This window comes from Myotis lucifugus, unplaced genomic scaffold (assembly GCF_000147115.1).
Source record: "Myotis lucifugus unplaced genomic scaffold, Myoluc2.0 scaffold_148, whole genome shotgun sequence".
Taxonomy (NCBI): Eukaryota; Metazoa; Chordata; class Mammalia; order Chiroptera; family Vespertilionidae; genus Myotis; species Myotis lucifugus.
In genome coordinates, this window is record NW_005871196.1 from 2,786,574 (window position 1) to 2,799,386 (window position 12,813).

Genomic DNA, 12,813 nt, shown 5'->3' on the forward strand with positions numbered 1-12,813 from the left:
CCAATTGACCCCCTCTCCCATCCCTTCCCAGCTCGGGGAAGCCTCATCCCCCCAATGTCTGTGTCCATTGGTTATGCTAATATGCATGCATATAAGTCCATTGGTTGCTCTCTACCCTCCCCCGCACCATGTGTCTCTAGATTGATCTATTCTTGTTCATCAAATTATGTTGATCATTATATCCCACATATGAGTGAGATCATGTGATATTTATCTTTCTCCGACTGGCTTATTTCACTTAGCATAATGCTCTCCAGGTCCATCCATGCTGTTGCAAATGGTAAAAATTCCTTCTTTTTAATAGCAGCATAGCATTCCATTGTGTAGATGTACCACTGTTTTTTAATCCACTCATCTGCTGATGGGCACTTAGGCTGTTTCCAAATCTTAGCTATTGTAAAATTGTGCTGCTATGAACATAGGGGTGCATATATCCTTTCTGATTGGTGTTTCTGGTTTCTTGGGATATAGTCCTAGAAGTGGGATTACTGGGTCAAATGGAAGTTCCATTTTTAGTTTTTTGAGGAAACTCCATACTGTTCTCCACAGTGGCTGCACCAGTCTGCATTCCCACCAGTAGTGCACGAGGGTTCCTTTTTTCTCCACATCCTCGCCAGCACTTGTCGTTTGTTGATTTGTTGATGATAGCCATTCTGACAGGTGTGAGATGGTATCTCATTGTCGTTTTGATTTGCATCTCTAGGATGATTAATGACTTTGAGCATGTTTTCATATGTCTCTGGGCCTTCTGTATGTCCTCTTTCAAAAGTGTCTATTTACATCCTTTGCCCATTTTTTGATTGGATCATTTATCTTCCTTTTGTTAAGTTGTATGAGTTCTCTGTAAGTTTTGGAGATTAAGCCCTATCGGAAATATCATTGGCAAATATGTTCTCCCATGTAGTGGGCTATCTTGTTGTTTTGTTGATGGTTTCTGCTGTGCAGAAGTTTTTTATTTTGATGTAGTCCCATTTGTTTATTTTCTACTTAGTCTCCATTGCCCTAGGGGCTGTGTCTGTAAAGATATTGCTAAGACATATGTCTGCTATTTTGCTGTCTATGGAGTCTTATAGGGTTTTTATGGTTTTCCGTCTTATATTGAAGTCCTTTATTCATTTTGAGTTTGTTTTTCTGTATAGTGTAAGTTGGTGATCTAGTTTCATTTTTTGCATGTATCTGTCCAAATTTCCCAGCACCATTCATTAAAGAGACTGTTTTGACTCCATTGTATGCTCTTACCCCCTTTGTCAAATATTAATTGACCATAATGGCTTGGGTCGATTTCTGGATCCTCTGTTCTGTTCCAGTACCAGGAAGTTTTGAGACCTGTGGCTTGGTAATATAGCTTAATATCTGGTATTGTGATCCCTCCAACTTTGTTCTTCTTTCTCAGGATTGCTGTGGCTATTCAGGGTCATTTTCTTATTCCAGATGAATTTTTGGAGAGTTTGTTCTAGATCTTTGAAACATGCCATTGGTATTTTAATGGGCATTGCATTGAATCTGTAGATTGCTTTGAGTAGTATGGACATTTTAATGATGTAGGTTCTACCAATCCATGAACATGGTATGTTCTTTCATTTGTTTATGTCTTTCTCTATCTCTTTTTCCAATGTTCTGTAGTTTTCTGAGTACAGGTCTTTTAGGTCCTTACTTAAGTTTATTCCTAGGTATCTTATTTTTTTTTTTTTGGTGCAATGGTGAATGGGATTGTTTTTTTAGTTTCTCTTTCTGTGACTTCATTGTTGGTGTATAAAAAAGCCATAGATTTCTGGGTGTTAATTTTGTATTCTGCTACATTGCTGAATTCATTTATTAAGTCTAGTAGTTTTTTGATGAAGTCTTTGGGGTTTTCTATGTACAGTATCATGTCATCTGCGAATAAAGACAGTTTTACTTCTTCCTTTCCAATTTGGATGCCTTTATATCTTCTTCTTGTCTGATCACCATGGCTAGCACTTCCAGTACTATATCAAACAGGAGTGGTGAAAGTGGGCATCCTTGTCTTGTTCCTGTTCTTACGGGAAATTAGTTTAGTTTTTGCCCATTGAGTATGATGTTGGCTGTAGGTTTGTCATATAACGCTTTTATTAATTTGAGGTATGATACTTCTATTCCCACTTTGCTGAGAGTTTTTATCAAGAAAGGGTGTTGGATTTTATCAAATGCTTTTTCTGCATTAATTGATATGATTATGTGATTTTTATCTCTCAGTTTGTTTATGTGATGTATCACATTAATTTATTTGCGGATATTGTACCATCCTTGCATCCCTGGAATAAATCCCACTTGGTCATGGTGTATGATCTTTCTAATGTAATGCTGAATCCGATTTGCTAGAATTTTGTTGAGAATTTTAGCATCTATGTTCATCAGGGATATTGGCCTGTAATTCTCTTTCTTTGTGGTGTCTTTATCTGGTTTTGGGATTAGGGTAATGCTGGATTCATAGAAAGAGCTTGGAAGTGTACCTTCCTTTTGAATTTTTTGGAATAGCCTGAGGAGGATAGGTTCTAGTTGTTCTTTGAATGTTTGGTAAAACTCCCCTGTGAAGCTGTCCAGACCAGGGCTTTTGTTTGCTGGAAGGTTTTTGATTACTGCTTCAATTTCTTCGGTTGTTATTGGCCTATTCAGGTTTTTTGATTCTTCTTGAGTTTTGGGAGCTTGTATTTTTCTAAGAATCTGTCCATTTCATCTAGGTTGTCCATTTTGTTGGAATAGAGTTGTTCATAGTATTTTTCATAATCTTTTGTATTTCTGTGGGATTGGTTGTTACTTCACCTCTTTCATTTCTGGTGTTGTTTATTTGTGTCCTCTCTCTTTGCTTCTTGGTGAGCCTGGCTAGAGGTTCATCAATCTTGTTTATCCTTTCAAAGAACCAGCTCTTGGTTTTGTTGATCTTTTGTATTGATTTTTGGTCTTTATGTCATTTATCTCCACTCTGATCTTTATTATTTCCTTCCTTCTGCTTACTCTGGGTTTTTCTTGTTTCTCTCTTTCTAACTCTTTGAGTTGTAGGGTTAGATTATTCATTATCATTGTTTCTTGTTTTTTTTGAGATAGGCCTGTAGAGCTATGAACTTGCCTCTCAAGACTGTTTTCACTGTGTCCCATAGATTTTGGATTGTTGTGTTTTCATTGTCATTTGTTGCCATGATGCTTTTTATTTCTTCTTTGATTTCTTTTGTAGCCCAATCATTGTTTAATAGCATGCTATTTAGCCTCCAGGTGTTTGATTTTTTTTATTGTTTTTATTGTGGTTGATTTCTAGTTTTATGCCATTGTGATCTGAGAAGATGCTTGATATGATTTCAATTTTCTTGAATTTGAAGAGACTTTGCCTGTGTTCCAATATGTGGTCTATCTTTGAGAATGACCCATTTGCATTTGAAAAGAATGTATATTCTGTGGCTTTGGGGTAAAATGTTCTGAAGATGTCAATTAATTCCATCTGATCTAGTGAGTCATTTAGGATTGCTGTTTCTTTGCTGGTTTTTTGTTTAGAGGATTTGTCCAGTGGTGTTAGTGGGGTATTAAAGTCCCCTACTATTATTTTTTTTTATTTTTTTTTTTAAATATATTTTATTGATTTTTTACAGAGAGGAATGGAGAGAGATAGATAGTCAGAAACATCGATGGGAGAGAAACATCGATCAGCTGCCTCCTGCACATCTCCCACTGGGGATGTGCCCGCAACCCAGATACATGCCCTTGACCGGAATCGAACCCGGGACCCTTCAGTCCGCAGGCCAACGCTCTATCCACTGAGCCAAACCGGTTTCGGCAAAGTCCCCTACTATTATTGTATTGCTGTAGATCTCTCCCTTGATATCCTCCAGAAGTTTTTTTTTATGTATTTGGGTGCTCCTGTATTGGGTGCATGTATGTTTGCCAGAGTTATATCTTCTTGTTGAATTGCTCCCTTTATTATTATGAAGTGTCCTTCCTTATCTCTTGTTATGGCCTTCACTTTGAGGTCTAATTTGTCAGATATAAGTATTGCTACCCCAGCTTTTCTTTTCTTTCCATTTGCCTGAAAAACCTTTTTCCATCCCTTCACCATCAGTCTGTGTGAGTCCTTTTTTCTGAGGTGGGTTTCCTGTAGACAGCAGATATATGGGTCATGTTTTCTTATCCACTCAGCTACCCTATGTCTTTTGATTGGGGCATTTAATTCCTTTACATTTAAAGTTATTATTGATAGGTACTTGTTTGTCCCCATTTTTATTCTTTATGCATGTGTTCCTTCTTCCCTTCCTATTTCTTCTTTTTACAGCAGACCATTTAGCATTTCTTGCATAGCTGGTTTGGTGGTGATAAACTTCCTTAGTCTTTTTTGGTCTGTGAAGCTCCTGATTTGACCCTCAATTTTGATTGATAGCCTTGCTGGGTACAGTATTCTTGGATTCAGACCTTTCCTTTGCATGACTTTGTATATTTCATTCCATTCCCTTCTCACCTGATGTGTTTCTGTTGAGAAATCAGTCACTAGTCTGATGGGTGATTCTCTGTAGGTAACTTTCTCTCTCTCTGGCAACATTTAAGATTCTTACTTTGTCGTTGGTGTTTGCCAATTTAATTATAATGTGTCTCGGTGTCGGTCTTTTGGGGTTCATCTTGTTTGGGACTCTGTGAACTTCTTGGACTTGTGTGAGTTTTTTCTTCCCTATATCAGGGAAGTTTTATGTCATTATTTCTCCAAACAGGTTTCCTATTCCTTGATCAGCTTCCTCTCCTTCTGGCATCCCTATTTTGCAGATGTTGTTTCATTTCCTGTTGTCCCAAAGCTCCCTTAGGCTCTCCTCTTGCTTTTTAAGTTTTTTTTTCTAGATGCTGCTCTGCTTGGGTATTTTTTCCTACCTTGTCTTCTAGCTCACTGATGCAGTCCTCTACTTGTTCTAGTCTACTGTTGATGCTTTCTATTGAGTTCTTTATTGCAGCGATATCATTTTTCATTTCTTCTTGATCTTCTTCATTTCCTCTTGGTTCTTACACATATTATTAAATTTGTCTTCTATCCTTTTTAGCGACCTTATGACCATTTCTCTGAATTCTTTCTCTGACATTTTGCTTGCCTCCATTTAATTTACTTCCTTTTCTGGTGATACCTCCTTTTCTTTTGTATGTGGGCTGTTTCTTTGTCTCCCCATGATCGCTCCTCTCTGGATGTCTGGTTATGTAGCTCTCTCTCTCCTTCATTGCCTTCAAGGCACAAAATACACCACAACAATACACAGTGCACAGGGCACCAAACACAAATGTATTTACAATACTAATAACCCCAAATAAAGGCGACCACCAGAAAAAAGTGAGTTAAGGGATTAGAAAAGAATGCAAAAATGATATTGAGAAAAGGAAAAAAATTAAAAAAAGAATAGAAAACAAACAAACAACACAAAACAAAAAACAAACAAAAGGGAAGTAAAAGAAAATCTGGATATTGAAGAAAGGGAAGAGAAAAGTGTGCATGGGCTTGGAGCAGGGAAGTAGAAATTATATGAGTGAGATCAATTTTTAACAGGGAGTAAAAAGAAAGGATAGAGAAAAACTAAAGCAAGAACAGGGTAAGAGAAACAGGGCAAAAAGGGAACGTGAGGAAGAGAGTGTTGGTATAAAGAAAAAATTGAGATAGAGTAAAATAATGCTATAGGCAAAATAAAAATAGAATGTAGAACACTAATCCCAAAATAAAATAAAATAAAGAAAAAATAAAATAAAACTTAAGAAAAGGTAAATAATAGTAGCAATAATAGTAATTAAGAACAAAAATATAAAAAAGGTAAAATCAGGTGAGAAAGAAAAAAAATTAGTTTCTCAAGTAAAAGATAAAAAATAAAAATGTGAAGTAGTGAAGGTCATTCACTTCCTCTACTGTTCTGTTTGGCAGGTCTGTTTCCTGTCAGGTAGACAGCCCGGTATTGGAGTTCCCTGCGCTCCACAGCTCCTCTGCGTCATAAGCCACAATCCTTTTTTCAAGCAGTTGGGAGCTCTTTGTTTCTTAGTCTGCCTTTAGTTGCATTCTCACAAGAGTCAATTTCTGATACAACCCCTGGGTGGCAGTGTTTCTGTATTGATATCCGGGACTAAAAGGCCCCTCCCCTACCCAGTGTTTAGATGGCTTTCCCTGCCACACTTGATGCTGTGTTAGAGGGATGGACTGCCCTAGAGCTGGCTTCCTGTTCGTTTCTCCACGCTCTGTTCTCCAGGTTCCACAAAAACAGCTCTCCCCTGCAGTCTCGGCGAGTGTTTTTTAATTGGAAGATCCTATGTACTGGGCTTAGTAATCAGAAGCAAGGATTTAAAAAAGAAAAAGAAAAAAACAAAGAAGAAAAGAAAAGAAAAAGCCACAGGATGTGCACAGACTCGAGTCTTCCCCTGGCACTCCGCAGCTGGTGCACTGGCAGAACTCCAGACTGCCCTCCTGTGCTCAGCCCTGCCATGGGTTAATTTCTATAGTCTTCTTCTGCTCGTAGCCCTGTGGACCCCCTTCCATATTCGAGGGCTACACTTACCCCAGCAGCGAGTATTTTGTGGGGCGCAATCTTCCTTTGAGACTCTAGTTCCCGCTGTGCGCATTTCACGTCTGTTTTGCACGCACATTTTCCCTTCAGCCTAAACCCCAGATCTCACCTCTCCCTAGGCCAGTGGTTCTCAACCTTCCTAATGCCATGACCCTTTATTTTTTATTTTTTTTGGAATATTTCTTTTTTTTTTATTGCTTAAAGTATTACAAAGGGTATTACATATGTGTCCTTTTTCCCCCCCGCCCTTGACAATCCCCTGGCCTTCCCTACCCCCCAGTGTCTTATGTCCATTGGTTATGCTTATATGCATGCATACAAGTCCTTCGGTTGATCTCTTACCCCCTCCCTCCTGCCCCCAACCCTCCCTGGCCATGACCCTTTAATACAGTTCCTCATGTTGTGGTGACCCCCAATCATAAAATTATTTTCGTTGCTTTCTTCATAACTGTAATTTTGCTACTGTTATGAATCGTAATGTAAATATCTGATATGCAGGATGTATTTTCATTGTTATAAATTGAACATAATTAAAGCATAGTGATTAATCACAAAAACAATATGTAATTATATATGTGTTTTCCGATGGTCTTAGGCGACCCCTGTGAAAGGGTCGTTTGACCCCCAAAGGGGTTGCGACCCACAGGTTGAGAACCGCTGCCCTAGGCAATAGCTGACCTTTCCATCCACGGATTTCCTCACCGTCCACGGATTTCTCACCAGCTGTGTTTAATTCGCCAGTTCCGGGTGGATATTAATTGATTCAGCTGTCCCTTCTCTCTGCTCTGTGAGAAGGCACAGGGGTCATCGGCGTACTTGCGCCGCTTTGTCTCCTCCTGGACAGACTTTCTAGGCGCCTGCGGTCGGAGAGGCTGGAGTCTTGGTGTTCCTGGGTTCACAGCTGAGGTAGCTGGTCCCTGGGGGTTGTGGTTATAGGGTCCCAGGAGGTGTCCAAGGGTCTCCCCGGTTGAAGGTAAGGATGGGCTTCAGATCAGCGCCACTCTCCCCTTCAAGATGGCACAGATGGACGGCTCTGCACGTCCACTCCGGGAGAGATTTCAGCAGCAGGAGAGGCTGCCCGGCCAGGGGAGCCCGATCCAGCAGTCCCCAACAATTCCTTGGAATATAGCTCTTCCTCACTCACAAATACATACACTCCCTGTACATCCACTCACTCTCCTTTTGTGCTCTCACTCACACACTACCTTGCAGCCTGTTGTCCTGTTGGCAGCCATCTTTAACCCTGGTGTCTTCATTTTCATTGCTGTATAGTATTCCATTGGATACACGTACCACAATTTAACTATACTTCTTTTGTGGGCATTTTATTTCCAGTTTGAGGCTATTATCAACTATAATGCTAACATGACCATATTCTGGAGCACATAAGTATGTCTTTCTGTAAAATAATTAGGAGTGAAATGTTTTGGTTGCAGGGTGTATGCATCTTAAACTTTATTAGATAATGACAAAACTATTTTCCAAAGTGAGTAAGTCAATTTCCTCTCTCACCAGCAGTACCTGAGAATTAATCCCACTTTCTTGTCTCTCTCCTCTACTCTTTCTCCTCCCTCCACTCCTTCTGCTTACTGTAATGTCTACCATGAGTTTGCACTGTCCTCCCTTTCTTGTATACCTTACTTCATCTAGTTGAGTACAGATATTTTATGATAAATACTCAGTAAATATATGGTACAACTGACCAAGAAACTGAATTAGTGACTGAAATATTTCTCATATCCATTAGGGTGCTATCTTGAAGAAATAAAATATCATCGTGTCCTTATCTAGTCTTTTTGGGAACATGCGCTTCTTCAGATGGATTTATTCTGCTTGAGGGCTAAGAGCATTGTGTTATGTGTGAGAGTGCATGCAAGTGTATGTTCAGGGTCTTGTCAAACTTTTACATTTTTTTCTCATCAAATTGGTGCAAAATGTCATCTCGTAATCATGATTTACATTTCCCTGAACAAGATGATGTGGAATATCTCCCCATGTTTATTGGCTATGTATATTTAATCTTATGTAAATATGTCTTTATTCCCATTTGACAGGTGAGAAAACATAGGCTCAAAAGTTTAAGTATCTTGCCTATGGTTATGTAAGTATCATGTGAGAGATTTGGGCTTCAAAGTCAGGTTTGTCTAAACACAAAACATTTTTTTCTCCATCACCTGGCATGGTTTCCTTAAGCAGCAGTTTTAAATGAATATATCAGAAGTCATTCACTCAAATAAGTGATTTCTCTCAAAGAACTCACTTGAAAAGTCTATTCCTTTATTCCAACAATGAGGCCATTGTTTGAACAATTTATAGATTTCTTTTCCTAATTGTTACCATTTGAAACTGTCAGTTAATAAGCCCTGTAGGAATATAGTCTTGCTAAATTAAATTTTCCTCACTTTCTTGGAATCCAAATGATATTCCCCACATTTTTTTTCCACAGTGGACATGAGTTTATTAGAGGGGGGCAGGGTCAGAGTGGGTGCAAGTTGCAGGTTGGGAGGAGGGGCAGGGGGCTTGGGCAGCACTGACAGCCTGCAGTCAACAAGACAGGAGGGCAGTGGGCCACAGGGCAGGCAGGCCAGCTGCTCTTCAACCTGTGAGCGTGCGTGCATGCGTGCGTCCGTCCGTTCGTCCATCCGTCTGCGCCTAGGGCACTGGCAGCGGCTCCAAGAGGATGTGAAGGGTGTAGATGCCTGGCTCCAGAAGTAGCTGGGAGGGCAGGACCATGAGGAAGCCCCCAGCCCAGGGGTCTTCAGCCCCTGAGAGACAGGCCTGGGAAGGAGAGCCGTACCACTCGGGTTTGGGGCAGGACTCTTGGGTAAGACAGGCAAGGGGCAGGGTTGGTGGGAGTAGTGACTATGGAGAAGGGGCGAGCCACAGAGGGAGCAGCAGGGTGGTGAGAAGCCGGAGATCCCGGCCTTTGAGTAGCTCCTGTGAGCCCCGCCATGGTGGGGGCACCGCCCCCGAGTCCAAGCCCAGTGGGATGGCTCCATGGCCATGACCTTCTCACAGCGCTGGCGGCTCACTAAAGCCCGGAAGCCCATCCTCGCCCACAGCTTGTCCCTCTGACGCAGGAAGTCTGCCACCTGATTGTGCCAATCCTCGCCCAGGGCCCACGGGAAAATCCTACATTTGGCTTCCTCCAGGTCCTCCTCCATATCGTTTGCGAGGTACAGTGCCAAGAACAGGTTGCTGCAGGTGTACTCGCTGAGCTTCAGGTTGGCGCGCCGGAAGTAGACCAGCACCATGGCCAGGAGATACTTATCTGAAATCTGAAAGCAGGGGTCTCTGGCGAGGAATTCCTGAAGGCAGCTGTGCTCCAGCCGGCGGAGGAAGGCCCGGAGCTCCAGGTAATAAAAGCTGGCGGGCAGCGAGAGGCCCACTGCCCCCATCGTGACAGCTCCAGCCCCACAGCTTCACCTGGATGGCAACCTCATGGGCAGGGGCTCGGGCTTTGCTCATCTCATAGGGGGTGGGGGCGGGTGGGGCGGGGCGGGGGTGGGTAACCTGAGCTCAGGGGTTACCTACAGCGTCCACATTTTTAATTCATCCACTGGGAACGATTGCCATTTGGAATGGCTATTTGTTGTTTCAGAAATTAAAAATACCATTAAAATTTTTTGAAAATGTGCCTCCTGGACTCATTTCAGTGATTTTACAGCTGTGTCTCTTGAGCCCTGTGGACATACCCAAGAACCCCTGAAGGTGACAAAAGGAAGCTGAGTGCCCATTTTAACAGGACATTTTGTGTTTCCTGTATGGGGATTGTATTTAATTTATTTTGGAGGGGAAAAGCTGGTAAAAATCCATTTATGAGAAGCGTTTTCTAAATTCTTAAGTCCCTTCATTACTTTCTACTCCCTTACCCTGCTAATGTTCATAGCATTTACCCATCTGATAAATTTCTTTGGCTGAACATCAACTCTGTACCCACTACAATGTAACTTCCATGACGGGGGAACTTTGCTTTGCTATTGTGCCCTCACCGTCTACAAGAGTGCCAGAATCAGGGTGCTTACTCACTACCTATTCAATGAAAGAAATAATGAAAAATGTTACATTGAGTGTCTACTTACTGCTGGGCACCCTCATCCCACCTGTTGTTCCATCTCCACTCACAGATTGCATAAAAAAGAGGGAAGGGGTTGGCAAGGGTGCAAGTGCATCATGGGAAATTAAGAACTCAATAATAGTTCATTTTCGGGATTGTAGTTTTATATATACTTCATCTATTCATAGTATCAGAGAGTCAGGTACTGAAAATAAAATTTGATTACATTTTTGCTTGACAGAATCACACAGATAATAAAAGCTTCCTAGATAAGAAAATTTGATCCAGAAGATGTATATATCAACTCCTCTCCAGCTGCATATTTGGGAATTAAATTCAGTCAGCACTCCAGTGGAGAGAGTTCAGAGCCAAAGATAGCCCACACACCTTGAATTATAGTAAACATTGAGTCCAGGTGAATATCTTCTCTTTATTGAATAAGTCAACAGGAAACATTTCATCAAGGAGCTTATAAAATCCTCCTGGAGAAGAAAGGAGAGGAACATTTTCCTGAACATTCAAATGGAAAGGGAAGTCTAGAACAACCTACTGCAAATGTAGAGGAACATTTTAGGAAATAATTTGCATAATATGATGCAGAAAGACATGGCTTCCATGACAAAGGGATAGAAATTTATAACTAGAGAACATGCTGCCATTGAAATGTAAGAGGATGAGACCAGAAGGGAGTTGGGTTCATTGCAAAGCTATTAAAAATGCAACAGTTGAGTTGCTATCCACATTAAAGGCAGTAAACTTCAGGGTGGACAGAAAGCAAAGGAACTACTGAGGTTCAGAACAAATGCTCTGATTTCTCCTGCATGCAGAGGTAAAGTAGAAGGATTTTTACCCAAGATGATGTGAGTGGGCATGGATAATGGGTACTGAAGATAGCAGATAGCCAACCTCATAATTTCAGATTTTCCAAAGAAGGAAGCAAAACAACTGAAATGGAAGCAATAATCAAAGATGTGATTGACTCAATCTTCCTGAGTTTGTTCATGGAGGGTGTATTCACCATGTTCTAGGCCAACAATTTTCAAACTTTCTCACTTCAAGGCACACAAACAAATTGCTAAACTTCTACAGCATACTAATACACACACACACACACACACACACACACACACACACACATATATATATATATATATATATTGCCCATCTGACCAAAAATTGATTAATTTTGATTGATTTACAAAAATATAATCATAGTATTTACCTACACTTTTTGCTCCAAAGTGCTTAAAAAAGAATTAGGTGCCTATGCTTGTATGTAAGGATTTCTGGTAACAAGAATTAACAATCAGACGCAGCCTTATTATGTGACATGACCAATAAGATGCAGCTCTATTACATGACCTAGATATTTATGGTTCAAGACAGGGCATTCACACCAGAAGGCTATTGTTGTGTTGACCGTTGTTATTTTTTAACTTTGGTAATCTAAGGGAAAAGAGGCTAGTGCCCTAAGTAGTAAGGTATCGCATGTTTATTGAAGCACACTGATTGAGAATTGCTGTTCTAGGTAAAAAAAAAGGGAAAGGTCTCTATCTCTTCCTTCTGCTCTTAATTTTGGAGTAGTGATCTGTGAGGCAGTATGAGGAAGGGAGGTCCTTATTCCGAGAATCTTGGGTGGTGTCTAGGAATAGAAGTACATAATAGATAGGGTGTGTAAGTCTTCTGTAGTATTTCTAGAAAGGTCTATGTCAGTGCCTTCTTTTGCCTTTAAATTTGGTGCTGCTTAGGCCTACCTGGTCAGCAGCTGTGAATTTTTAAGAGATCTGGATTAGTCAGGATTCTCCAGAAAAGCAGAACAAATAAAATAGGATGCATGCAGCCCTAGCCAGTTTGGCTCCATGGATAGAGCATTGGCCCAGGAACTGAAGGGTCCCAGGTTTTTGGTGTTTTTTTTTATAATGTTTTTTAATATATTTTTATTGATTTCAGAGAGGAAGGGAGGGAGAGAGAGATGGAAACATCAATGATGAGAGAGAATCATTGATCGGCTGCCTCCTGCACGCCCCCTACTGGGGATTGAGCCCACAGTACTGGTATGTGCCCTTGACTGGGATCAAACCTGGGACCCTTCAGTCCGCAGGCCGACGCTTTATCCACTGAGCCAAACCAGCTAGGGCTGAAGGGTCCCAGGTTTGATTCCAGTTAAGGGTACATACCTCAGTTGCAGGCTCAATCCCCAGCCCTGGTTGGGGCATGTGCTGGAGGCAACCAATT

General features: G+C 41.0%; 1 pseudogene; it reads right to left on the reverse strand.

Annotated features, from left to right (window-relative positions):
- Positions 1-9,145: 9,145 nt before the first annotated feature.
- LOC102434415 lies at positions 9,146-9,990 on the reverse strand (annotated as a pseudogene).
- Positions 9,991-12,813: the final 2,823 nt, after the last annotated feature.